At 46.1% G+C, this 23200-nt stretch overlaps 1 long non-coding RNA gene across 1 annotated transcript; it reads left to right on the top strand.

Annotated features, from left to right (window-relative positions):
* The first annotated feature begins 360 nt into the window (after positions 1-360).
* LOC131384594 (uncharacterized) lies at positions 361-21803 on the top strand. Its single transcript, XR_009215599.1, has 3 exons — positions 361-456; positions 19940-20037; positions 21776-21803. It is a non-coding gene; the product is annotated as an uncharacterized LOC131384594 (long non-coding RNA).
* The last annotated feature ends 1397 nt before the right edge of the window (positions 21804-23200 follow it).

The following is a 23200-nucleotide window of genomic DNA, read 5'->3' as shown; positions in this document are numbered from 1 at the left end:
ATTTCTGTATTTTCCAGTATGAATTGCTGGACTGCATTAAGAGCTGCTGGGCATAAAATGACCAGGCAAAGTGGAGTCACTCAGATGGCATGTCACACCACTGACATGCCCATGAGTGTAGATGGAAAGCTTTTGTGAGGGGGAGGCTCACTCCCCTGAAACATGGTGCTTATCACCTTCTTAGAAGACAAGCCAGGTTAGACAAGCTGAGCCACCCTGCACCCCCACCCCTGGCCCCACCATTCCCGAGCAGAGAGAGGCTCTCCCTTACCTGGTTGCTAAGTGAGGGGTATCTTGTAGAAGCCTGTCAGAATGTGACATTCACAGGCTGTTTTTCAGCATAGAATCTGAGAATGCTGTGCTAGAAGGAAACTTCTGACTGACCATCCAAGGTGAAGAGGAAAGAGAACTGGCTTTAGGTCACGCAGAACAGGTCCAAACCCTGGCCCTGCCTTGGTAAGCAGCACCATCTTTCTCAGTCTCCCTGACTGCATCTCTGAAATGGGGATAAAAATGCCTGTGTTACCCATCACATAAGGTGGTGATGAGGATTAAAGGACACAGTGCATGGAGAATGCCTGGCTGCCTCCTCTCTGGTCTCTTCACTCCTTGCTCTCCACACTGGACGGAGCTCTCCTGGAGCGGGGACCACATCTCACCCCGTATACCCCCAGTGCTCAGCACACCACCTAGAAGGGGCCCCCAGTTCACATTTGTTGGATGAATGACTGAACTCAATTGCTTTACCCACGAGGAAACAGGTCCAGAGAGGCAGAGGGACCCGGCCCAGTCCACAGCCAGGGAGGGAAAAGCCAAAACTGAACCCCAGGACCCCTGACTCCCAGCCCTCTCTCTCACACACACCATCTTGTGCATGCAACGTTTGGCAAAGCCCTCTTTGCACTTCTATTTACTTATTGAGACAGGGCCTCATTCTGTCACCCAGGCTGGAGTGCAGTGGCATCATGATCATGGCTCACTGAAGCCTCGACCTCCTGGGCTCAAGAGATCCTCCCGCCTCAGCCTCCAGAATAGCTGGGACTACTGGTGTGTGCCACCACACCTGGCTAATTTTCTTCTTCTTCTTCTTCTTTTTTTTTTTTTTGTAGAGATGAGGTTTCACCATAGTGCCCAGGCTGGTCTCGAACTCCTGGGCTCCAGTGATCCACACACCTCGGAGGGATTACAGGCATAAGCCACCATGCCTGGCCCCTCTTTGCACTTTGGAGCCTTTCTTCTTTCAATTTCTTGGTTGGTGAGTAGCAGCTTTAGAGCAAGAACCCAGGTCTGTCAGACACCCACGCGATGGGCTCATTTTACAAGGCCCACCAAAAAGCTCAAGTGGGACCTGTGCAGCTTTTGGGATCTGTTTCCCAGCCGTGGATTTAGCCAGTTTTCAAGTGAGGAGCCTCGACTGGGATGGTGCTTCACCATTCCACCTCCTGCGTGGACGCTGATACTGGAGAGCAGCCAGCTTCTGCGGCCCCAGGCACACGGCCTGCCCGCCCCTCCACCTCAGTGGATCCTCACTGCCAAAAGCTAAGAAACGGGACCTATTGTCTTTCATCAATTCTAAGACACAACATATATTTTTTTCAAATTTCAGCATCTCTGAGATCAGGGTGAGACTTAACAATTGATGGTGTCTTACAATTACAATTTATAGCATTTATTCTTATATGGCATTAATAGAACATAAAACAACCTTGTGTCTTGAAATTGTCTAGGATGAAACACAGTCCACTATTGGCCAGCTGGGCAGTGTCACTGCAGGTCTGTGCACTGTTCCACCTGGGCTATTTAGACCCTAGAAGTTCACTTCCTTCTGAGCTCACTGTCCCTTATTTCACCGATAGCGAAAATAGAACCACAAGGCCAGCCATCTGCAAGCCGAGGAGAGACACCCTCACTAGACACCAATCCTGCCAACACCTTGATCTCACACTCCTAGCCTCCAGAACTGTGTGAAATGACTTCTGCTGTTTGAGCCACCCAGGCTGTGGCACTTTGTTACAGCAGCCCTAGCGAACTAATCCAGTGAGGAAGCTGAGGCACAGACAGGTAGAACAGTGAGGAAGGGGCTAAGAGGGATTTTGCACCCAGGCTGTTGGCTCCAGAGCCCATGCTCCAAACCATGACCCCCACCACAGAGAAGGCCTCACGGCTCCAGCCCAAAGCAGTGCCACTGCTCAAGGGCACTCCTGCTTCCCAGCACCCGGGTAGGCCTGGCCACCCTAGATGGGTTCCTAGCTGCTCCTCTGCCTCAAATTTTTCCAGCTGAGTATGGAGTACAAAACCAGGATGGGCCTGGGACAGAGGGGAAGATGGACCACAATGGTAGGGCAGAGAAAACACACACACACATGCACACACCCCACACACACATGCACACACACACACAGCCCTTGTATCCAGGGTTCTTGTCTCCTAGAGCACTGTTCTTTCTGCCTCTTCACATCACCTTTCTGCCTCTTACACTACCAAGGCAACCCCATAGTCTGATGCTCAGCCCTGGTATGAATCTTGTCATTAAAAATCCGGTACTGGGTTACAACTACCACTGGCCAGGCACCATCGGGATCGTTGTGTGCATCATCTCATTTAATCTTGACAACAATCTGAGAGGTCACAATCATAACAGTCAGTGACAAGTGAAGACACTGAGGCCTAAACAGATTAAATGGTCCAAGGAGTGAAGCCAGAATGTGGCAGAGCTAAGATTCAAGACCAAGTCTGTCTCATGCAGAAGCCCAGAGCTACCAAGCTGCACAGCTCCAGGGGCTCCATTCAAACAAAGTAATAGCATATGATATGATTGGTGCTCCCAGGAGCTGTGCAGCCCCCAGCCCTGCAAAGCTCCTCTTCTCCCAACCTCCTAGTGCTCCTAATCTAGGGATGTAGAAGCCAGTTCCTGAGTCTCCATGGCGCAGGCAATGATAGGCACAGACCTGAGCCTATCCTCTTAACTGGCATCACCTACTAGGGAAGATGGGCAAGTAAACAATTTCAACATAGACCAGGTTGTGTTAGAGGGGCAAAGGTAAAAGGGGTGAGAGAGCTGAGAGAACCAGGGACCACACTGAGGGGAAACAGGATGGTCAGAGATGCCTTGCCAAGGAGAATACCCTTATGATGGATAAGTAAAAGTTTCCTAGGCAGACAAGGTGAGGAAGGCCATTCCAGCCATAAAGGACATCATGAACAAGTAATCATCATTGGCCAGGTGTGGTGGCTCAGGCCTGTAATCCCAGCATTTTGGGAGGTAGAGGAGGGAGGATTCTTTGAGCTTAGGAGTTTGAGATCAGCCTGGGTGACATAGGGAGACCTCATCTCTACAAAAAATTTAAAAATTATCCAGGCATGGTGGTGCACACCTGTGGTCCCAGCTACACGAGTGAGGTGGGAGGATCATTTGGGCCCAGGAGGCTGAGGTGGGAATGAGCCGTGATTGTGCCACTGCACTCCAGCCTGGGTGATAGAGCGAGACCATCAAAAAGAAAGAAAAAGAAAAAAAAGGGCCAGGCACAGTGGCTCAAGCCTGTAATCCCAGTACTTTGGAAGGCTGAGGCAGGTGGATCACCTGAGGTCAGGAGTTCGAGACCAGCCTGGCCAACATGGTAAAACCCCATCTCTACTAAAAAAAATGAAAATTAGCCAGGTGTGGTGGTGCACACCTGTAATCCCAGCTACTCAGGAGGCTGAGGCAGGAGAATTGCTTGAACCCAGGAGGCGGAGATTGCAGTGAGCTGAGATCACACCACTGCACTCTAGTTTGGGAAGCAGAGTGGGACTCCATCTCAAAAAAAAAAAAAAAAAAAGGAAAAAAAAAGAAAATTCGGACAAACCAGAAAACACTTCCTCTCTAAAGGCCCCACCATTTTAAGCAAAAGGGAGGAGGATCCCTGGTGAATTCTGTCCAGCTTCACTCAGTGCCCTGCTGGCTAGCAGCCCCAGCTTGAGTGTGGAGTGTTTTGTTCTGCTGTTTTGAGGACCGGGTCAGTAAAACACATCCCAGGATTGTTTGTCTGTTTTTCCCTGTTGCCTCATGACTTCAGACAAGATGAGCCAAAATTCACTCTCCCACCAGCACCCTGGGAGAGGACTCAAAGAAGTCCTCTTTGGGATGAAATAAATGTAAGACAGAATTAAGAAAGGCTCAAAGATGAATGAAAGCTTTTCCAAACATTCCACACACAGTTGGGATGGTGTGAGAGAGAGCAGGGCTGGGTGTCAGGAGCCCTGGAATCTGGCCTCAGCTCTTTCTTTCACTGGCTGTGTGATATGGACAGGTCCCTCTGCCTCTTTGGATTTGTTTCCTTGTGTGTGAAGCAGTGGAGTTACTCATTCAACTCATTCATGTTTGTTGAAAACACGAATGAAAGACCCACAGACAAGCACTCTGCTGAGGACTGGGGATACTGAGGCGTGAGTCAGGGTCCTGTTTCAGATGACCTTCCCATCCAGGGCTGGGAGCAACTTGTAAGGGGAACAAAGTGGAGATAGGGACAACCTCCTTCCCCTGGTTGGAGCAGCAGGTGGGGTCAGGGATGCAGTATCTGGGCTGTGCTTCAAAGGGCAAGTAGAGTTTGCTAGAGCCAGAAGTTGGGGAAGGGCATTGCAGCAGAGCAGAGGCTCAGCGACTTGAAAGAGCAAAGCCACTCTGCAACAGAGGCAACACAGAGGAGTGGCTGGGAATGGTTCAGGGTCCAGGCAGACCACCTAGCTTCAAGTCCTTGCTCTATCAGGAATTTGTTTCACCTTTCTGGGTCTAATTTTCTCACCAGCCCAATGGAGATAATAATAATACTTAACTGATAGGGTTCTGTAAGGATTCAGTGAATTAATGCAAGTAAAGTGCTAGAAGAATGACTGGGACACACTCAGTGAATGATGATGATCAATATTACCATTATTCTTTTGTTTGCTGTGTTTTTATTTTGTGAGAGAGAGTCTTGCTCTGTTGCCCAGGCTGGAGTGCAGTGGTACGATCTTGGCTCACTGCAACCTCCGCCTCCTGGGTTCAAGCTATTCTCCTGCCCCAGCCTCCCAAGTAGCTGGGACTACAGGCATGCACCACCATGCCTGGCTACTTTTTGTATTTTTAGTAGAGACAGGGTTTCACCATGTTGGCCAGGCTTGTCTTGAACTCCTGGCCTCAAGTGATCCACCCACCTCAGCCTCCCAAAGTGCTGAGATTACAGGCATGAGCCACCACCCCCAGCCCAATGTTACCAATATTCTATGTAGTCTATGCTAGAGACTAGCTGGAGTCTAGGCTAAGAGAATGGCTAAAAAAATATACTGAACCCAGATTATGAAGAGTTTTGTATGTTATATTGATTCAATCCAATTATTGTCTATCTGGCCCTGGGGATAATGGTGCTAAATTGGAGCCATATCCTGCCTTTAAGTAATGGCCCCAGAGTAGGGATGCCAGGCGTTGTTGAGGGAGGGAAGAAGCCGAGGTGGAACAGAGTGGAGCAAATCCGTGCAGGCATGTGCCCTTCATCATCATGCAGAATTTTAACAGTAAAGGGGCCTGCCCTGATGGAGCCTGCATTCAAATGTGGATGGAGGCTAGGCACAGTGGCTCACGCCTGTAATCTCAGAACTTTGGAAGGCTGAGACGGGAGGATATGGGGATGAATTTGGAACCCAGATGCAAATTTCACTGTAGATACCATTCAAGCAAGGACTATTTGACATGTTCTGCAGTGGAATTATCCCCTACCTATACCCACCCTCCTCTGCAGTGGTCTACTGCTGAGACCCCAGCATGCCTCCTGGTCAGGCCAGGAGAGACACGAGAAGAGAACCTTTGCACAGGAACTTCATCCCTTTAATCATCCTAATTACCAAATCTTCCAAATTCTTCAAGGTCTAGTGCGAATGGCCTCTCCTTAGTCCCCACTCCTGATATCATATTGTTTATTAATAACAATATAGGCCAGGCGTGGTGGCTCACACCTGTAATCTCAGCACTTTGAGAGGCCAAGGTCAGTGGATCACTTGAGCTCAGGAGTTTGAGACCAGCCTGGCCAGCATGGCGAAACCACATCACTACTAAAAATACAAAAACTTTGCTGGGTGTGCTAGTGTATGCCTGTAGTCCCAGCTACTTGGGAGGCTGAGACCGAAGAATCACTTGAACCCAGAAGGATTCAAGCCTAGATAGCGCCACTGCACTCCAACCTGGGTAACAGAGGGAGACTCTGTCTCAAAAAAAAAAAAAAGAATATTAATAATAATTTATTACGACCTTACAAAAAGCCAGTTGCCATGCTAAATTATTTACAAACATAATTATTCAGTTGCATCTTCACAACGACCTTCTGAGATAGGTGTTATTATCTTCATTCTATAGATGAGAAAACTGAGGCTGAGAGATGTGAAGCAATGCGTCCAAGGTCAGAGACCTGATGACTGAGTCAGGATTTGAGCCCAAGTGTAGCCACTACACTGCCCTGCACTATGCCACCAAAGTGAGCACTTGCTGCTTGGAACTCCCTTGATTCTTTGCCTGGACTCTCTCAGGGCAGGATAATTTCCCAGATCTACTCTGGCTCCGAGAGCCTAGGGTTCTGGGATTGTCAGAGGGCATGGTGATGGGACCAAGGGCCTTCTTGGTGGCTCTCTAAGAAGCAGCACCAGGGCTTCTGGTGCTGGGTTTTCTTCTAAAAGCACATCCTCCCCCACTCAGCCTTTTGTGCAGGATGCATCGTTAGAATTCCTGGACTCAGCTTCTGAATATTGATTGTTTGCAGGAGCAAGTCAGCAATTTGTGGTTTCCCGGCAATGGCTCTGTGTTCTATTATAGAACTTAGCTTGTCTGCATTTCCATCATCAGGCTGGGCACAGGCCCCGGTCTGGCCTACCCTTTTGCCTGGTGACCTGGAGCTATTCTGATTGAATCCTGTGGTCAGGTCATCTGCCCAGCTCCTCAGAGGTGGGACCACAGGACAGGGCACAAGGCCTAGGTCTGCTATCAGAAAGATCAAATTCAAACAAAATACAGCTCTTGCCAAGGAAAAAATCATGCCTATTTTTTTCAAATGCCCATTTTGGTATTTTAAAGGAAAACAAGTAGGTTTAAATCCAAGGTGGCAGTGTTCATAAGGGCATGGGGAAACAGCACTCTCGTATACTATTGGTTGGGTATAAACTAATGCAATCTCTTTGAAAGATAAATTGGCACTATACATTGACATTTTAAATGTACAAACCCTTTAATGCAGTATTTCCAGTTCTCGAAATTTATCTTACATCTCTTCTTACACATTACGCAAACATGTATGTACAAAGATGTTTACCCTTGTATTATTTATAATAGCAAAGAAGTTGGTAACCTAAATTACCATTAGTTAAGAACTTATTAAATAAGTAAATTAGTATTTAACGACACAATGGAATACTTTGCAGCCATTTTTTTTTTTAAGAGACAGAGTCTCGCTCTGTCACCCAGGCTGGAGTGCAGTGGCATGATCTCAGCTAGCTACAACCTCCACCTCCTGGGTTCAAGTAATTCTCCTGCCTCAGCCTCTCGAGTAGGTGGGACTACAGGCACAGGCTGCCACACCCGGCTAATTTTGTTGTTGTTATTGTTGTATTTTAGTAGAGATGGGGTTTCGCTGTGTTGCCCAGACTGGTCTCAAACTCCTGAGCTCAGGCAATCCGCCTGCCTTGGCCTCCCAAAGTGCCAGGATTACAGGCGTGAGCCACCACGCCCAGCCCTTTGCAGCCATTTTTTAAAAGAAGTAGATTTGTACATGCTGAAATGGAACATTCTCCAGGACATACTGTTAAATTTAAAAAGCAAAGTGCAAAGGGACAAAAGGCTGAGTGTGATTAGGCACTGAGCATGCATGCATATAGAACAAAATTCTGGAAAAATAGAAACTATCAGCAATGATTACTTCTGAGGCAAAGGCCTAGAGTAAGACAGACTACCTCTTCATTGATTGCCAGTTTGAACTGTTTCCCCGCCCCCCATGTGCTTATATTACAAAGTATCCAGGTTGGAAAAATATATTCTTTTTTTTTTTGAGACGGAGTCTCACTCTGTCGCCCAGGCTGGAGTGTAGTGGCGCAATCTTGGCTCACTGCAAGCTCCACCTGCCAGGTTCACGCCATTCTCCTGCCTCAGCCTCTCCGAGTAGCTGGGACTACAAGCACCCGCCACCACGCCCGGCTAATTTTTTTGTATTTTTAGTAGAGACGGGGTTTCACCGTGGTCTCGATCTCCTGACCTCGTGATCCGCCCGCCTCGGCCTCCCAAAGTGCTGGGATTACAAGTGTGAGCCACCGCGCCCGGCCTGGAAAAATATATTCTTATTCAAACCAAACCCTGCTCCTCTAAAGTGTTGCAAAGGCCTCCCCACTGATTCCTGTAGACTGAGCGCTAAGACCTGTTAAGCCCCGTTGCTCTGCTTCATGGAAAGTTCTGCTACCTAATGTGCATTTTCATATAGGACGTAAGGATCAGTATCTCAATTTTATAGCTGAGGAAACAAACTTGAAGAAATTAAGTGAAGGTTAGTTTAGTTTAGTTTTTTGATTGTCTGTTTTTGAGACAGGGCCTCACTCTTTTACTCAGGCTGGAGTGCAGTGACGCGATCTTGGCTCACTGCAGCCTCGGCAGCCAGGGCTCAAGCTTCCTGGGTAGCTGGGATTACAGGCTCCCGCCACCTGACCTGGCTAGTTTTTTAAATTTTTTGTAATGATAGCGTTTTGCCATGTTGCTCAGGGTGGACTCCAACTCCTAGACTCAAGCAATCCGGCCGTCTCGGCCTCCCAAAGTGCTGGGATTACAGGCGTGAGCCACTAAGTCCGGCCGTGAAGTTTAGTTTTATGTGCCAATATGGCTAGGATATAGTACCCACCTTATTAATCAAACATGAATCTAGGTGTTGCTGTGAAGGTATTTTGTAGATGTGATTAACATGTACAGTCAGTTGACTTTTGAATAAGAGACTATCTTCAATAATCTGGGTGTGCCTCATCCAATCAGTGTAAAGGCCTGAAGAGCAAACTGAAGTCTTCCTTGGGGAAGAAACTTACTGTGGATTGCTGCTTCCACTCCTGCCTGAGTTTCCAGCCTGCTGGCCTGCCCTTGCAGATTTTTTACTTGCCAAACCAGCCCTGGCGAGCACAAAAGCCAATTCCTTGCACTAAATATCTACATATATAGTACCAGTCCTTTTTCTCAGGTAGAATCCTGACTGACACATTCCTGAAATCACAGGGTAAATAAATTTTAAGAGGCAGAGTCTCATTCTGTCACCCAGGCTGCTGGCCTGGCCTGCAGATTTTTGAATAAATTACGCTGGTGGGGTTTGAATCTAAGGCCATCTGGCTTCAGAGGACTGGTCTCCCTACCAGGTGCCAGAGTGAGCCTGATAAAACACACCTCCCCCCATGTGAATCCCTTCATTGAATCCAACACCTGCAGCAGAAAGTAAAAATTCCCAGCATGACTGTATTTTTTAAATCTCTTTTAGTTGCTCCATCCTAAAAATGTTACCTTTCTGAGATGGAGCAGGGATCCCCTTTTTTAGGGGCCTGCAGACTATTCCAGGCATGGAAATAAAATCCTGAGTTCCTTCAAGAGAAATTCTAAGCACCTAGCTAGCCATGGGCAGTAAATAAGTAACTTGTTAAACAAGAAGGTAATAGGCCTGGTGCAGTGGCTCACACCTGTGATCCCAGCACTATGGGAGGCCAAGGCTCACTTAAGCCCAGGAGTTCAAGATCAGCTGGGGCAACATAGTAGTTCAAGAACTCGTCTTTATTTTAAACTTTAAAAAAAAAAATTTTTTTTTTAAGAAAGTAATAATGGCTGAAAACAATAGCTAAAGAAGTTACTGTCCCAAAATGTTTGCTTTCTCTATAGAAACTAAAGATCATATCTTATGTCCCTGAGTTCTCTTTCACAGGCTCAGACCCCCACTGGGGATCCCCACCAAACAGGTACCCCAGGTAAGGGAGAAGTGAAGGCAAAACTGTTGCCCTTTGTTCTTTCTTCCTGAGAGGCTTGGAGAAAGTCACTCCCCCTAACCAGTTAACATTTTTCTTCTTTTTTATTTTTTTGGAGACAGAGTCTTATTCTTTTGCCCAGGCTGGAGTGCAGGGGCACTGTGTCAGCTCACTGCAACCTCCATCTCCTGGGTTCAAGCAATTCTCCTGCCTCAGCCTCCCAAGTAGCCGGGATTACAGGCTCCTACCATCATGCCCGGCTAATTTTTTTATATTTTTAGTAGAGATGGGGTTTCACCATGTTGGCCATCCTGGTCTCAAACTTCTGACCTCAGGTGATCCACCCACCTTGGCCTCCCAAAGTGCTGGGATTACAGGCATGAGCCACCGCGCCCGGCCCAGTTAACATTTTTCTACTGACCTCAATTTTTTTGTTTTGTTTTAAAGATAGGGTCTTGCTGTTTTGCCCAGACTGGAGTACAGTGGCATAAACATAGCTCACTACAGCTTCAAATTCCTGGGCTCAAGCTATCCTCTCACCTCAGCCTCCTGAGTAGCTGGGACTACAGGCCTGTACCACCATACCTGGCTAATTTTTTTTTTACTTTTTGTAGAGATGGAGGTCTCACTAAATTGTTGCCCAGGCTGGCTGGCCTTGAACTCCTGGCCTCAAGTGATCTTCCTGACTTGACCTCCCAAAGTGCTAGGACTACAGGCATGAGCCACTGTGCCCAGCCATGATCTCAATTTTTTTTTTTTTTTTTTGAGATGGAGTTTCTCTCTTATCACCCAGGCTGGAGTGCAATGGCATGGTCTTGGCTAACTGCAACCTCTGCATACTGGGTTCAAGCGATTCTCCTGCCTCGGCCTCTTGAGTAGCTGGAATTATAGGCGTGCTGCCACCATGCCTGGCTAATTTTTGTATTTTTGGTAGAGACGGGGTTTCACCATGTTGGCCAGGCTGGTCTTGAACTCCTGATCTCAGGTGATCTTCCCGCCTTGGCCTTCCAAAGTGCTGGGATTACAGGCATGAGCCACTGCACCTGGCCGACCCCAAATTTTTTTAAACAAAGCTTCTCTTCCTTAACCAATTGCAAATCAGATCTTTAAACCTACCTATGACCCAGACATCCTGCTTTGTTTCAAGATATCCTGCTATGATTTTGCCTGTAGCTCCTACTTTCCTGAAATTTACCCCCTGCCTTTAAAAACTCTTACCTGCAGCCAGGCGCGGTGGCTCACACCTGTAATCCCAGCACTTTGGGAGGCCGAGGCGGGCAGATCACAGGGTCAGGAGATCGAGACCATCCTGGCCAACGCAGTGAAACCCCGTCTCTACTAAAAATACAAAAATTAGCTGGGCGTGGTGGCAGGTGCCTGTAGTCCCAGCTACTCGGGAGGCTGAGGCAGGAGAATGGCGTGAACCCGGGAGGCGGAGCTTGCAGTGAGCCCAGATGGCGCCACTGCACTCCAGCCTGGGTGACAGAGTGAGACTCCATCTAAAAAAAAAAAAAAAAAAAACAAAAAACAAAACTCTTACCTGCAAGCCATGAGGGAATTCAGGTCTTAAGCATAAGCTGACCCATTTCTCCCTGCTTGGTGCCCTACAATAAATGCCATCCTTTCTATCATTGCAAAAACCTCGATGTCTGCATCTGGTTTTACCGCACCAGGCAAGTAGACCCAGTTCGGCTCTGTAACATTTCCTTGAAGACCATCTCAAATAATAATTTATCCGGAAAACCTTAGAGAACCCCTCCAACTTAATTACTCTCTCCCTCTTCTTTGTTTTTATAGAAATATTTTTGTTTCTATATAGAAGCTTTTAGCACATTCCTCCTATTATAGTGATTTAAAGCACCTGTTAGCTTCTCCGTGTCTGCAAGTTCCTTGAAGGAAGGGACATTCAATCAATCAACTGCCTTTGTAACCCACACAGTGCCTACAATAGTGTCTTGAATATATTTATTTTTTGAGCCAATGTTTATGAGGCATCTGCTCTGTGGCAGGTTCTATGTTGGGTACTGGGGAAAACTCTATTTAAAAACATTACTGCCCACATTTGTCTCCATCTCCAATGGAAAGGCCAAATATTTTCAGGAGCCACTTAGGAAGGCAAGGCAGTAGTAAGTCACAGCTGTGAGTCCAGCAATGTGAACACAGTCTGATGCTAGAGTGCACAAATTTACTACTACGCAACGCCATATTCTTATGGTTAGAATAGGTTAGGGAATCTCACACACCTGGGCTCAAATCCCAACTCTACCAATTTCTAGAACGTGACCTTAGGTAAGTTGTTATGTCTCTCTGAAACTGCAATTTTCCCTATCTGTAAAGTGGGCATAATGTTTATATCTGCCTTATAAGATTGTTGTGAAAATTAAGAGTTCATCCATGGAAAGAATTTAGCACAACGCACTAAGTAAGTGCTGGGTAAATGTTTCTATTATTATGTTTCCCAGAAAAGCTGAGTCCCCAGGTATGATTTGGAAGGAGAGGAAAAGCCTGTTTCTGGCTTCTAACTGGAGCCTCCGCTTCCCAGCCTGTCAAAATGGCCACCAGCAGGCTGTAACCTTTTATGATTTGGAAGGAGAAAGAGAAGAGAGGGGAGATATATGTAGCTAAGCAACAGATGGGGGAAAAAAAGCCAGGTAGTAAGAAATTCTAGGTGGTAGTGTTGGCCAATTAATAATAATAATAGGCCAGGCATGGTGGCTTACACCTGTAATCCCAGCACTTTGGGAGGCCAAAGTGTGTGGATTGTTTGAGCCCAGGATTCAAGACCAGCCTGGGCAACATGGTGAAACCCTGTCTCTACAAATATACAAAAATTAGTTGGGTGTGGTGGCATGCACCTGTAGTCCCAGCTACTTGGGAGGCTGAGGTGGGAGGATCACTTGAGGGTGGGAGGTTGAGGCTACAGCAAGCCATGATCTCACCACTGCACTCCAGTCTGGGCAACAGAGTGAGACCCTGTCTCAAAAAATAACAATAAAATAATAATAATAATAGCCAACAGTTACATTCTGCTTACTATGTGCCAGGCAATTCTAGATGTTTTCCATATAATAACTCAATTATCAAAACAATACTGTGAGATATATAATTTTTCTCATTTTATAGATAAAGAAATTGAATCACAGATAAATTAAACCACTTGCCCAGCATCCAAGAGCTAGTGACTGGTAGAGCCAAGATTCAAAACCCCAGTGATCTGGCTCCTAAATCTTTGTTCTTAATGACTATGTAGTACCATGGAGGACAATTTGGGGAATTCAAAAAATTCAGGATTCAAGGAAATCATCCAAAGTGGGAGTCAGGATTTCTGTAGAAAAATGTCCTATCACAGTACTATTTCTTGAACACCTGTGTGTCAACAGCTGTTTCGGTGTTTACACATACCATTTAATCCTCACAAAAACCCTATGTGATAAGAACCGTCACCCCCATTTTTATTTATTTATTTATTTATTGACAGGGAGTCTCGCTCTGTCGCCCAGGCTGGAGTGAAGTGGCACAATCTCGGCTCACTGCAACCTCCGTCTCCCAGGCTCAAGTGATTCTCCTGCCTCAGCCTCCCGAGTAGCTGGGACTACAAATGCCCGCCACCACGACTGGCTAATGTTTGTATTTTTAGTGCAGACAGGGTTTTGCATTGTTGGCCAGGATGAGTCTTGAACTCCTCACCTCAGATGATCCACCCACCTCAGCCTCCCAAAATGCTGGAATTACAGGTGTGAGGCACCGCATGCAGCCCCCCATTTTTAGATGATGAATTTGAATGATGAAAGCCAAGTGATAAAATGACTTCTAGCCCAAGTGCATTTGACATTGGTTCTATGCATTTACGGACCCACCCTGTGGTTAATTCTCCAGTTTCTGGAAGTAGAGATCGGCAGATATATATTTAGCAGATATTAGAATTCTTGTGTTGTTTTTCTGACCTGAGGAGTAAGAATCATTTTTTTTTTTTTTTTTTTTTTTTGGAGACAGAGTCTTGCTCTGTAACCCAGGCTGGAGTACAATGGCTTGATCCTGGCTCACTGCAACCTCCGCCTCCTGGGTTCAATCAATTCTCCTGCCTCAGCCTCCCAAGTAGCTGGAATTACAGGCATGCCACCACCACGCACGGCTAATTTTTGTAATCTCTAATGTTAGTAGAGATGGGGTTTCACCACGTTGGCCAGGCTGGTCTCGAACTCCTGACCTCAAGTGATCTGCCCACCTTGGCCTCCCAAAGTGCTGGAATTACAGGTGTGAGCCACCACATCCGGCCGAGTAAGAGTCTGTAGCAGAAAGGGCCAAGTAGAAGCCCTTGAAGTTACCCAGACACTTCACCGCCCCTATCAGTAGAAGCAATATTGCATCCCGGAAAGAACTGCAGAGATTAACACCAACAGAACAGACTTAGAGGACGCAAGCCTGTTTATGCCCATTATATCTCTATTCAGATCACCTCTATGGCTTCCGCAATAAAACAGAACCCGGCAGATGATGATGGAATGTTCTGGTAAGGCTCAGTTAAGTGTCAGCTCAGGAACAAATCCAGTGGTAATGATGAACAGGCTATTTGTAGTAATCATGATCATATCAAGGGTAAGGCAATCATAAGGATTTCAGGGACAGTCATAGTCCTACCACCAAGCAAGAAATCCAGGCCAGCCAAAGTGCTGGATGAGAATAAGAGAAATCTAGATTGAGTGGCAGAAGAAGCAGATAACGAATACCAATTACAGCTTTGGGGATCAACTCTAGCAGCAGGTATTATAACTTGTTTCACTAATTTGCTTGGATTATCAAGTGTTTGCAGAGAATGCAGCCAGCTGCCATACTGAAGACTACCGTACGACAAATTAAATTTACACGAAGGCATAAGTGGGCTTCAATGGTGCAAGGGTTGGACTATGTCAAACACCTCTCATGTCCCACTTCATATCTTGTCAGTCTCACCTCTTATTCCAGCCATTGTGCAGCAATGACCATCTTCATGAAGATGTAACCTGAAAATGCCTGGCCTCAGGCCCGTCTCATTTCTTTCATTTTCTGCCTTCCAGTCTCTTTGAGCTGCCATGCCTGATGTCTGTGGGAGTCCACTTAGCACTCATTTACAGAAAACATAAATGTTCCCTAGGGCCAGTCTTGACCAATGGGAGAGGGAAACTGATGAATAACCTTTTCTCCCTCTCTTCCCCTGAGCAAGACAGTCCTTAAATGCATTTTATATGGTCTCTCAGAAGGTCTCCCACGCTTGAGCAATCAGTTGTCCTCAGTAGTGGTTAATATCTTCTCCTTATATTTGAACTCCCTATTTCATTCTCTGCAAGTATAGCTCCTGCTTCCTGAGATCACCACAGCAAATTAAACAACTCACACATAAGCCTTTGTCTCAGGCCCTGCTTTGGGGAGAATATAGGCTAAGACAAATGCTTTAAGGCCATAAACAGAATTGAGAGGGTATTTCAGACTTCTGCCTTCAGGGACTGGGTGTTGGAGTCAAAAGTTTTTCTCTATTGTGCTCCAAGGTTAAATAAACAATGCTGTTGGTCATAAAATGTCATCCACATTTTCTTCCTGTGAGATAGGGTCACTTGATGATAATCAGCAGTCCCTTTGCTCTTAGAACATTTTGCTTTCATCCTTCTCCTGGTTGATATTAATGGTCTATATAAAATTGGAATTGACATGATCTGATGCTGATAAAGAGGGATTCGGGCTGGGCACAGTAGCTCATGACTGTAATCTCAGCACTTTGGGAGGCCGAGGCGGGCAGATTGCTTGAGCCCAGGAGTTTGAGACCAGCCTGGGCAACATGGCGAAACCTCAATTCTACAAAAAATACAAAAATTAGCCAGGTGTGGTGGTGCACCTATAGTCCTAGCTACTCCGGAGGCTGAGGTGGGAGGATGATTTAAGCCTGTGAGGTCAAGGCTGCAGTGAGCTGTGCCCACTGCACTTTGGCCTGGGTAACAGAGTGAGACTCTATCTTCCCCCACCCTCCAACCCCACCAAAAAATAAAAATAAAAAGAGAGAGAGGGGGATTCAAATACCAAGGTGCACCTCAATAAAGTCTAGATTCCTCTGGGCTTCTGATCAGCGCACCACAAAATTGTGAACACTCATGAAGACAAGATAGGAGGCTGGGTGCAGTGGCTCATGCCTGTAATCCCAGCACTTTGGGACACCGAGGGGGGAGGATCACTTGAGGTCAGGAGTTCCAGACCAGCCTGACCAACATAGTGAAACCTCGTCTCTACTAAAAATACAAAAATTAGCCAGGCGTGGGGGGCGGGAGCCTGTAATCCTACCGGGAAGACTGAGGCAAGAGAATCGCTTGGGCCCAGAAGGAGATTGCAGTGAGCCGAGATCATGCCACTGCACTCCAGCCTGGGAGACAGAGCGAGACTCCATCTCAAAAAAAAAAAAAAAAAGATGAGATAGGAAACTCCACAGCAAACACTTCCAAGTCATGGACAAAGGTCTAGTGGCTAAATAGGGGAAGAGATTTATTTCTTTTCCTTATTTAGTCTCTCCTCAGAACACAAATTGGGAGCTTGAAGAAAGAAACAGTGTAATGGTTATAGATGCAGATGCTGGCATCCGATGGGCTGGGTTGAATCCTGGCTGCATCACTCACCAGCAGTGAGTACCCGAATGAGTTCCTTAACTCTCCAGTGCTCTATTTCCTCATAATGTTTACATAAATGAGATGACTTATGTATCACACTTCACCCAGTGTTTGGTATAGTAAGTGTATGCTATTAATAATAATTGAATCATTGTTACTATTCATATCCTAGTTCACATGGAGCTTGGCAACAATGAAATTGAAGGTTCTGTGTGTTATACCTGGCTTTTTTTTTTTTTTTTTTTTTGCCATCTTTTAAGTTACCTCAGAACGCTTAAAAGCAAAGATTACTGAACTATGTGTCCTGGCCCCACCCCAATAACAAAATATAGGAAAGAAGCTGTGGGACATCCTTTGGCACTCAAATTAAGATCTTAGTTTTCCAGCCTGGCCAACATGGTGAAACCCTGTCTCTAAAAAAATACAAAAATTAGCTGGGCGTGGTGGCACTCGCCTGTAATCCCAGCTACTTGGGAGGCTGAGGCGGGAGAATCGCTTGAACCCGGGAGGCGGAGGTTGCAGTGAGCCAAGATCGCGCCACTGCACTCCAGCCTGGTTGACAGAGCGAGACTCTTAGACTTTGCTCTTAGAACATTTTGCTTTCATCCTTCTCCTGGTTGATATTAATGGTCTATATAAAATTGATATTGACATGATCTGATGCTGATAAAGAGGGATTCGGGCTGGGCGCAGCAGCTCAAGACTGTAATCTCAGCACTTTGGGAGGCTGAGGCAGGCAGATTGCTTGAGCCCAGGAGCTTGAGACCAGCCTGGGCGACATGGCGAAACCTCGATTCTACAAAAAACACAAAAATTAGCCAGGTGTGTTAGTGCACCTATAGTCCTAGCTACTCCGGAGGGGGGAAGAAAGATCTTAGTTGTTGTGCCGGGTGTGGTGGCTCACACCTATAATCCTAGCACTTTGGGAGGCTGAGGCGGGCAGATCACTTGAGGTCATGAGCTCAAGCCCAGCCTGGCCAACATGGTGAAACGTCTCTACTAAAAATACAAAAAATTAGCCGGGCGTGGTGCGTGGTGGTGCACATCTGTAATCCTGCCTCGGGAGGCTGAGGCAGGAGAATCACTTGAACCCGGGAGGCAAAGGTTGCAGTGAGCGGAGATCGTGCCACTGAACTCCAGCCTGGGCTACAAAGTGAGACTGTCTCAAAAAAAAAAAAAAAAAAAAAAAAAGAAAGATCTTAGATGTTGGCAAGGCACAGTGGCTCACACTTGTAATCCCAGCACTTTGGGAGGCCAAGGAGGGAGGATCGCTTGAGGCTGGGAGTTCAAGACCAGCCTGGACAACATGGCAAGACCCATCTCTACAAAAAAAATTTAAAAATTAGCCAGGTGTGGTGGCACGTACCTGTGGTCCCAGCTACTCAGGTACCTGTGGCCCCAGCTACTCAGGTGGCACATACCTGTGGTCCCAGCTACTCAGGTGGCACGTACCTGTGGTCCCAGCTACTCAGGCATCATCATGCCTGGCTAATGTTTTAATTTTTATTTTTAGTAGAGACAACTTTTTGCTATGTTGGCCAGACTGGTGTGGAACTCCTGAGCTCAAGCGATCCTCCCACCTCAGCCTCCCAAAATGCTGGGATTACAGGGATGAGCCACCACACCTGACCTGTTTCTTTCTGAATTTAATTACCCTCCAAGTGACAATATAAACAATCATCCCGAAGTCTAAAAACATAACTTATTCAACTAATCATAATCTTGAAGACCCTATAAAACTGGCATCGGCCCCTTTCTGCAATTTCTCCCCGTCTTAAATATACTCATTGCAGAAAAGGGCCACTGTCAGTTTCATAGGGGTCTTCAAGCTGAAAAATCTGAGCAGATTGTTGAAGTGTTTCATAAACCATGTGACCTGGCCTCTTTTCTTTCTACGAAATCAGTCCATTCTACTCCAGTTCCTGGCCATTGCTGGTGACTGGAAAGCTTTCCTGACCACTCTAAGTTTCTTTGAAAGGGAGAGTGTCCAGATTTTGATGATCTCACAAACTGCAGCTGCTCTGTGGGTTCTGATTGCCTAGAGACTTGTTTTCATTCTTCTTTTTTTTTTGAGACAGTTTTGCTCTTTCACCTAGGCTGGAGTCCAGTGGCATGATCTTGGCTCACTGAAACTTCTGCCTTCCGGTTTCAAGCAATTCTCCTGCCTCAGCCTCCTAAGTAGCTGGGATTGCAGGTGCCTGCCACCACGTCTTTATAATTTTTGTATTTTTAGTAGAGATGGGGTTTTGCCATGTTGGCCAAGCTGGTCTCGAACTCCTGACCTTGTGATCTACCTGCCTCAGCCTCCCAAAGTGCTGGGATTACAGGTGTGAGCCACCGCATGTGGCCAATTCTTTTATTTTTTAAAGCTGAACCAAAGAGGCATGGTGGCACATGCCATGCCTGTAGTCCCAGCTACTGGGGATAAGCAGGTAGGAGAGACTGGGTTGGAATCCTATTTTAGACATTCATGTCACTCAACAAATATAGAGCGTATCTGTTGTGTCAGCTGCTATGTGGGTTGCTGCTGCTACAATAATGAATAAAACAGAAAAGGTCCCTGTCCTCATGGAGTGAATAACTAGTGAGATAATTAGATAATCACACACATAGTGTAAAATTGCATCCAGCTGACAGGTGCCCAGGGTAGGATAAGGGGAGGTTGGGGAAGGTTGTCTTGGGGAAGCAGTGCTTGCTATAAGAGCCAAAGGATGAAGAGCTAACTAGCCTAAGGGGAGAAGGAAGAACATTCCAGACAGAAGGAAGGGCGTGTATAAAGGGCAGTGACAGGAGGGAACATGGCATGTACCAAAGGCTGAAAGCAGGTCATTGTGCCTAGAGTGGCAAAGGTGGGTGAAGAGGAATGCATGAATGTGAGAGACATCTAGGAGGTTAAATAGACAGGACCTGGCAAGAGCAGTGAGAAGTGCTTTTGCTGGAAGAACAGGTAACCTGACCAACTGTGGCTTAAATACCTAAGGGTGGTGTGGGCGTGTGTGAACCTGACCCAATAGTACCTTAGTTTTTTTTGGGCAAACATAGAAATTAACCCTTCTGGTCTTAAAGCTGGAAAGTTATATTTATCTGAGTTCCTTCCTCAGGAAATGACCTTCAGGTCTCTCAAAAAAAGTATCAAAGAACTGAAACTCACCGGATCACAGCATCCAGACAACGAGATGCCAGGCCCCTCATTCATCATGATTGGTTCCTTATTCCTCCCGAGTTCCTTTTTTTTTTTTTTTTTTTAACACATTATTACATTTCTTTCCTGCTATATAAACCTAGTTTTAGTCAGTCAGGGACCCAAGTTTGAGATTCATCTCCCATCTGTTTCTCTGCAGCACCTGATTAAAGCCTTATTCCTTGGCAATAATCATCTCAGTGACTGGCTTTCTGTGAAGCAAGCAACAGGAACTAGATCGGAACCTGTGGTGTTTTGGTAACACGTGTGTGTGTGTGTGTGTGTGTGTGTGTGTGTGTGTGTGTTTCCTCACATAATAAGTCTGGAGGTAGAGGGATTTGTTTATTAGCTCAATGATGTCAGGGCCAGCATGAGGCAGTTTTTCCTTACAGCTGAGTCTAACTTTATGCCTCATGTTCAAGTCTAAAGCAGAAAGAATGAGAAAAGGGGTACGATTCATGACAACTGTCTCTACCATTTTTTGTTAGAACTCAGAAAATTCACTAGAAATGAAGTTAGGGGAAAAAACCTCAAAAAAATAAGATTCCTGTTTATTGTTGGACAACATTGTTTCACACATAAACGGGCTGAAAAAATAAGATTTGTTGTTTTTGCATTTATTTATTTTCGAGACAAAGTCTTACTCTGTCACCCAGGCTGGAGTGCAATGGCATGACCTCTGCTCACTGCAACTTCCGCCTCCCGAGTTCAAGCAATTCTCATGCCTCAGCCTCCCACATAGCTGGGATTACAGGCACCCGCCACCACGCCTGGCTAATTTTTGTATTTTCAGTAGAGACGGGTTTTCACCATGTTGGCTAGGCTGGTCTCGAACCCCTGACCTCAAGTGATCCACCTGTCTAGGCCTACCAAAGTGCTGGGATCACAGCATGAGCCACCATGCCTGGCCTGTTTTTGCTTTTTTTCAGATAGTCTCACTCTGTCACCCAGGCTGGAGTGCAGTGGTGCGATCTCGGCTCACTGCAACCTCTGCCTCCCAGATTCCAGCAATTCTCCTGCCTCAGCCTCCTGAGTAGCTGGGACTACAGGCACCCGCCACCACACCTGGCTAATTTTTGTATATTTAGTAGAGATAGGGTTTCACCATGTTGGCCAGGCTGGTCTTGAGCTCCTGACCTCAGGTGATCCACCTGCCTCAGCCTCTCAAAGTGCTGGGCTTACAGCTGTGAACCACCTCGCCTGATCTATTTTTACATTTTTTACATGTTTGTTTTTTCTTTTCTTCCTCCTTTGAGATTCTAATGAACATGGTCACACTACAAGTAAAGTCAGAAGTTGGGCAAAGAACACTCTGAAAGCTGCTTTGGTCATCCAAGATTATGAAAAATGCCTGAACTCTAAAAATATGTACAAAGATATAAAGTAGAAACAAAAAATATAGACCAATTTTTCTTTTAAAAAAATGCTCTTGGCTGGGTGCAGTGGCTCACGCCTGTAATCCCAGCACTTTGGGAGGCCGAGGCAGGTGGATCACGAGGTCAGGAGTTCAAGACCAGCCTGGCCAACATGGTGAAACCCCGTCTCTCCTAAAAATACAAAAATTAGCCGATGTGGTGGCATGCGCCTGTAATCCCAGCTACTTGGGAGGCTGAGGCAGAGAATTGCTTAAACCCGGGAGTCAGAGGCTGCAGTGAGCCGAGATTGTGCCACTGCACTCCAGGCAATAGAGTGAGACTCCATCTCAAAAAAAAAAAAAAAAAAAAAAAAATGCTTTTAAGAAAAAATGCAAGGCCTTGGAAGTTTTGGTTCTTCTTTCCTCTCCTGTTGCAGATTCACGTTACAGTTTTGGATGGGTGGTAGAAACTGCATGTCACTTTCGGTGGCACTGTCTGCAGTGGGTGGGCCTCTCTACTGGAAGGTGACCACCTTTAGATACGGAGACAGCAAGTACGAGTGGCTTTCTTTTACCTTCTTTTAACTTATCCTTTTTTGCTGTCTGGTCATCTTCATTGGTCTTCTGCTTCTCGGTGTCAAGATCATCTTCATCATCATCTTCAGCTGCCCATTTGACCATAGCTATTACAGGAAAGTAATCCATTGTAAGGATGGAAGTTGGCTGGAATGATGTGAGGAAGGAGCCAAGGAATGCAGGCAACTTCTAAAAGCTGAAAAAGACAAGAAAAACAATCTCCCTGCAGAGCCTCTGGAAGCAACCAATCCAAATGACACCTTGACTTTAGTCCAGTGAGACTGATTTTAGATTTCTGGTTTACAGAACTGTACGAGAATAAATTTGTGTTGTTTTAAGCTACTAAGTTTATGGTAATTTGTTACAGCAGAAACAGAAAATTAATGCAAAGTGCCTTTAAAACATCTAAGTAGCTGGGCATGGTGGCACACAACTGTAATCCCAATACTTTGGGAGGCTGAGGCAGGAAGATCACTTGAGCCCAGGAGTTTGAGACCAGCATGGACAACATAAGGAGATCCCATCTCTACACACATACACACACACACACACACACACACACACACACACGTTGCCACATCCCTGCGGTCCCAGTTACTCAGGAGGCTGAGGTGGGAAGGACTGCTTGAGCCCAGGAGATCGAGGCTGCAGTGAGCTGTGTTTGCACTATTGCCCTCCAGCCTGGGCCACAGAATGAGACCCTGTCTCTCAAAAACAAAACAAAAACATCTACGTGAGGTCAGATAGCCAACTGGAGATCAGGGTTTGAAAGTGAGAGAAGAGTGCTGAGCTAGAAATCTGTGAATCATATTCACATGGGTGGCAGTTGAAGCTGTAGGAGGGCATAAACTCATATTAGGGAGGTGACACTGTCACCTACTTGCTGTGCATCTTTCAGCAAGATAATTAACTGATCTGACACATTATTGAGCATTTATTCTGTCCTGGAATCATATCAAGCAATTTACATGCATTCTTATTTAATCCTCACGACCACTTTATGAGGCTGAAACCTTTTTTTTTTTTTGAGACTAAAAGCATCTTGGATAAACAGGCCTGAGGCTTGACCAGGCTGGAGTGCAATGGTGCGATCTCGGCTCACTGCAACCTCCGCCTCCCAGGTTCACGCGATTCTCTAGCTTCAGCCTCCCGAGTAGGTGGAATTACAAGCGCCCACCACCATGCTCGGCTAATTTTTTTTTAATTTTTAGTAGAGACGGGGTTTCACCATATTGGCCAGGCTGATCTCAAACTCCTGAACTCAGGTGATTCGCCCACCTCGGCCTCCCAGTGTTGGGATTACAGGCGCGAGCCACCGTGTCCGGCCAGAAACCATTTTAATCTATTTTCAATAAATAAATAAATAAATAAAAATAAATAAAAACTGAGGTTTAGAGTTTAGTTTGTCCAAGATCATACAGTAAAATAATGAGACAAGCCTAATTAAATTGCATGTGCCTCAGTCTTTACGCAATCTGCGAGTTTGTTGGG

This window comes from Hylobates moloch, unplaced genomic scaffold (assembly GCF_009828535.3).
Source record: "Hylobates moloch isolate HMO894 unplaced genomic scaffold, HMol_V3 SCAFFOLD_11, whole genome shotgun sequence".
NCBI classification, from domain to species: domain Eukaryota; kingdom Metazoa; phylum Chordata; class Mammalia; order Primates; family Hylobatidae; genus Hylobates; species Hylobates moloch.
This window is presented reverse-complemented; position numbering and strand designations above follow the sequence as displayed.